The sequence below is a fragment of the Lactuca serriola genome, chromosome 1 (assembly GCF_051521515.1).
Source record: "Lactuca serriola cultivar US96UC23 chromosome 1, Lser_US96UC23_V15, whole genome shotgun sequence".
Lineage (NCBI taxonomy): Eukaryota > Viridiplantae > Streptophyta > Magnoliopsida > Asterales > Asteraceae > Lactuca > Lactuca serriola.
Window position 1 is genome coordinate 176487210 of NC_136408.1, and position 5621 is coordinate 176492830.

Below are 5621 nucleotides of genomic sequence, written 5' to 3' on the forward strand. Positions count from 1 at the left end.
CGCGGCACTATTGATCAGACCTTATTTATCAAGCATGTCGGTGCAAACCAGATTCTTGTCCAAATATACGTGGACGATATCATTTTCGGGTCGACGAGTCCTCAGCTTTGCAAGGAGTTCGGGGACGTCATGAAAAAGCGGTTCGAGATGAGTTCATTGGGGGAAATCACCATGTTTTTGGGGCTTCAGGTCAAACAATCTTCAGCCGGAATCCTAATTCATCAAGCCAAATATGTGGATGATATGCTCGAGAAGTTCGGGTTCAGAGATGCCAAACCTGCTTTGACGCCCATGGCGGAGAGACCACTGCTGACTCCTGATCTTGAAGGCGAATCCGTAGATGAAACGTACTACAGATCGATGATCGGATCGCTGATGTATCTGACTGCAAGTCGCCCAGACATTATGTTTGCGGTCTGTCAATGCGCGTGCTACCAGGCTAATCCTAAACTGTCTCATCTTATTGCTGTTAAAAGGATTTTTCGGTACCTCAAAGGCAGCCCAAAACTGGGTCTTTGGTATCCGAAAAATTCCGAATTTGATCTTTATGCTTTTGCAGACAACAATTACGGAGGCTGCGAGCTTGACAGGAAATCGACTTCAGGCGGATGTCAATTTCTCGGAGGTAGGCTGGTTTCCTGGCAGTGCAAGAAGCAGACTACTGTCTCGACCTCAACAGCAGAAGCAGAATACGTAGCTGCGTCTGCTTGTTGTTCTCAAGTAATATGGATCCAACATCAGCTGTTGGATTACAGTTTGAACTTTCAAGAAACCCCTATATTTTGTGATAATGAGGCTGCGATCCAAATTGCTAAAAATCCGGTCCAGCACTCAAAAACCAAGCACATCGACATCAAAGTTCATTTTATTAGAGATTTTTATGAGTGCTCGCTCATTCGGCTAGAACAGGTTCACATTGCTAATAATGTTGCAGATCTGTTCACCAAGCCGTTTAACAAAGCTCAATTCGATGTGCTGATAAACTTTTTGAAAATGATTCGCTTTGAGGATTAATTTTTGTTTAGGTTAGTTTAAATTTGCGCATTTTAATTTCATTCTCACCCATGCACAAATTTAGGGGGAGAAATAAACAAAAACCAAACAAAAATTAGAAAATTAAAAATCCAAAAACAATTGAAAATCAGAAAATCCAAAAAAAACATTAGAAAAACAGAAAAATCAAAAATATTACTGAGAAGTGATGTATAGGGTAGTGATATCAGCTTGTGATAATAGACAATCTGAGTTTGTGTAAAGTACCAAATCTAAATTGTCTAGGCTATGTGTTCGATGCGATGGTAGGCACGAAAAATTTAATGGACTTGACTAGGTGCAGATGAACTTAAGGAATCTAGAGACTTGATAAATTCTGACCTAGATAGTTCCATTTAGCCTGACAATACGATGCTTGGATAGGTTGAGCAGGGAGATATACATGAGAATCCACCAGTCACATTAAAGAACCCCTATCTAGAACTGTGGATTAACTTTTCCTCGATGTACGGATTCTATCCTTAATTCCGGTATTGACAGGGCGACTGGGGAATTACGATAAAGTAGGTCTGTAGAAAATTATTTTCTTTCTCTCCTACTGGTAGTCATATGTTGCCTCCTTTGTGTGATCGAACGATCCGATCTGGACTGCAGCATATGCAACTCTATTTCTCTGCATCTTCTATCTATGCAATTCTTCCTATCTGTTAGCCATATGTTGTCTCCTTTGCGTGATTAACAATCCAACCTGGTACACAGCATATGCAACCTTCTACTTCTCAATCCCTCTGAAATTCTAGTCAGTCATATATTTCACTCTATGCGTGACTGAAAGATCCGACCTGAGTGTACACCATATGCATTCTAAATCTATCCTCTCTATGAATAACCGTCTGCTCACCTAAAGTAAGGAGTATCTCGGAAGTTCTTGATTATTGGGGTATGTCAGAAAGCGGGAAACATGTTCTAGTACATCTAAAATTGAACAATTCTAGATTGTCTGTAGATCTCGCTGCTCAATTTAGGTGGACAACAATATCCTTGGTCGTCGTCAGATAAATGGTCCTTAGGTAATTTTATCTAGTAACTTAGGATCAATCTGTCCTGTCACTGATAGAATCCCTAAAATTTGTCACAATTTTTCGTGCTTGAGTGGACCACAATATCGGCGATCGACCAGATCTATTCATGAAAGGAGAAGTACTGATAAATGGAAAATGATTGTCCAACAACTTTGATCCCATATCACAAAAAGTAAATCAATTTTAAGATAGAGGATTAAATTTAGGTTGAATTAAAATTTAAGTATTTTTTATTTTATTTTATTTTCATTTTTTAGGATTGATAAATTTTAGAAAATATTTTTATTTTTATTATTTTTTATTCTTTAAATTTTTAGGATTGGTAAATTTAGAAAATTTTATTTTATTTTATTTTGAATTAATCCTCAAAGTGATTTATTTTTTAAATTTTTGAGTATTGGGCTCAATGCTTAATGAAATCGGGATCAGCCCATGGGTGAAGTACCGGGTTTGGGCTGGATATATAAGGGAAAGGGGACCCCAAATTCGGTTCTTCCCTCCTCATTTCTCCTCTCTAGCCGAAAACCTCTAAATCCTCTCTAAATCTCGATTTTTTTTTTTTGTGTTATTTCTTCGAATCAACTTGATTTTCTTGAAGGTGTGAAGATTCCGACCCCAACTATGTGTTTTTCACCGAGAATCGACCGTGAAATCAAGGCTAAATCGCGAAAACAAGAACTGTCGGCGAGCTTTCGGTCCAAGCTTTCGGTCGAAAACCGGCTTTCGGTCGAGCTGAGCCGTTTTCGGTCTAGCCGGCTTAGACGGCTTTCGGTCGAAGTCTTTTTCAGTCCAATGTGGCTTTCGGTCAACATGTGTTCGGTCCATGAGTTTTCGGTCTAACTGCCTTGACCGAGAACCCATGTTTGACTAATAAAATTCAATTAAAATGGCCAAAATGAATGGATTTAATTGAGAAAATAATTTTAATTTGTTATAATCAAATGTTTTCTCACCTGGCTTGTTTTGTGCAAATAAAATGGCAAGTCTCAAAGTTGCTGAAAGTCACAATGTGTCCATTCTTCTTGATGATCCTCCAGTAGCACACAACGAGTTCAAATCAATGATGTACAGGCTAAGGGAATGCTACATCTCAACTGCACTGACCTGGAACCCCATCATTTATCTGAACCTGATCAATGAATTCTGGAGGTCGGCTAACACTAAGAAAGGAGAAGATGGCTTGGTAATCATCGAATCTACTGTCAAAGGATGTAAAGTTGTTATCTCTGAGCAATTCATCAGAGATGTTTTGAAGATTGATGACAAAGCTGCTTATCCGACTGATGTAGATCTGAGACTTGTAGATGAGTATCTCGAGAAGATGGGATACGGAGGAGTCCTTCCACCAACCCTAAAGAAGCTATTACCTCCCTATTGGAGGTTTCTAGCCCATGTTTTTGTCAACTGCATATCTGGGAGAAAGGGTGGTTCAGATGAAATATCCTCGAGAAATACTCAGGCGATCGTTGCATTGGCTGTCGGGATTGACTTCAGATTCTCAAGGTTTATCTTGGAGGAGATGGTTACTAATGCTAACAAGAAGTCGAAGGATTAGTTCCTGCTCTATCCAAGATTTATTCAAATCTTCATCAACAACCTATTTCCCAATTTGGTCAAGACAGGAGAAGTACTTGACATGAAAGCTTTCGGACCAAACACTATGAGCCTCATCAAGCAGAACCGTATGGGAAAAATCATGTTCCAAGGGAAGTACCCTCTTGTGAAATTTGGAAAGTTCGCTGAGCTGTCAGACTCTTCAGAATCCCATGGGTCGTCTGAACAAGTGTCAACTGATCAAGCATCGTCAGAACATGAAAATGTGAATGACGATGTTATCGATGCGTCAGACCATGAGATTGAAACTGTTACTCCATCCACCATTGTTGCTGAAGATCATAATCTTGAGGATGTGACAGTTCAAAGTGATTTCTGTGAAGGAGGAGAAGAGGATGAGTATGAGGATCTTGATCTGTCAGGTTACGACGAAGATGATGTTTCGATGCAGTTTACTGGACTTGAGCACCCTTTGTCAAATGAAAACCTCGATTACTTCCTCAATGATATCGATGATGGTGCCAATCAAACACCAGAGATAAGGGAGAAAGCTGACGATCGAGAAGTCGAGCCTCCGGTTACCGTTCAAGTGACTGATTCTTCAACTCATATGGACACATCATCAGGTATTCCTCCCCTTGATAATGTGGTTCCTACATCCAAGCCAATTACAAGTGATACCCAGACAGTCCTGACCTCCCAGCCCCCGATGAAAAGACGCATAATTGATCCAAGGGTGGGAGTAATTTTTCCTGATCAAACTCAAACCACAGAGACTCCTCCATCTAAAACGGTTGCCCCGTCCTCATATGTGCCCATTCAAGAAGGCCCCAGCTCTATTCATGAAGCTGGTGGTTCATCTGCTGGCCTGAGTTCGTCTCCTCCAAGGGTCTATCATGATGCTACCTCTGAGAGGCTAGCCACGCATCTAGCCCATAATTTAAGTCCAACTCACTCCTCACGCGGAAAAGGAATATCCTTTGAGGAAGGTATATCTGGAGATGATGATGACTCAGTGCCTGAGCTGAGAAAGGAGATTGGTGTGCTAAACCAGAAAAATATCGAGCTTGGTATCAAGGTTGCAGACCTTCAAACTGAGAACGCCAAGCTCAATATCCAAGTTGCCGATCTTCTTGAAGATAAAGCTCTGAAGACAAAGCAGATCACCGATCTTCAGACGCACTTCGGTTTGTTGACCGCCAGCTATTATGATCTGAAGAAGAAACTGGAAGAAGAACTTGGCGATAAATTCAAGTCATATGTCGATGAGCCAAGGGTCTATCTTCCAAATCAAGATGCTCCCGTAGTTCCACAACCCACAAGAACAACCACTGTTGTCAATCGTTTTGACAAAGAACCAGCGCAGGCTCCAAATGTCGTGGCGTTAAAACGTGCTAAGCTTGCCAAGTCTGCTGAAAAGGGTCAATTTTTGTTCAAGAGGAGCTCGGATCAGAATGCTCCCGGGGGTCAACCAAACATCACCTTTACGGATCTTGGAGAAAATCGCTTCAGGGACGTATATGGTGATAGGCCCGGGATCATCTCTTGGGGATTCCACGACACTCTGAACATGTGGATCATGAGAAGGAAGAGTGGAAATACCGAATTATATAAAGATGCTCACGACTTCCACTCTTGGACCAGGGTTGACCATACGGAGTTGTCTAAGGCTCCTTTTGCAAATCCATCAAATGAACCCAAGGCGACTTAGTTCAAGTCCTTTTTGGAAGATCAAGTGGCGAAGGGCGTTCCCTCAATGAAGACTGTAGAGTCTATCATCAAGATATACCCAAGTGTAATTAATCCCAAAACCAATCAGCCTCTTCGGTCTGTGATGTGGCCTGCCACTAATCTAGTAAAGCAGATTCCTATCCTTAAGAACCATCCAGATGGATCTCTAAAATCCATGCAATACTGGGTGTTTGGTGAAACTACAGCTTCTGCTGTCATTAAACTTGAACATGGATGTATTTGTTTGTATGACAAGAGGGA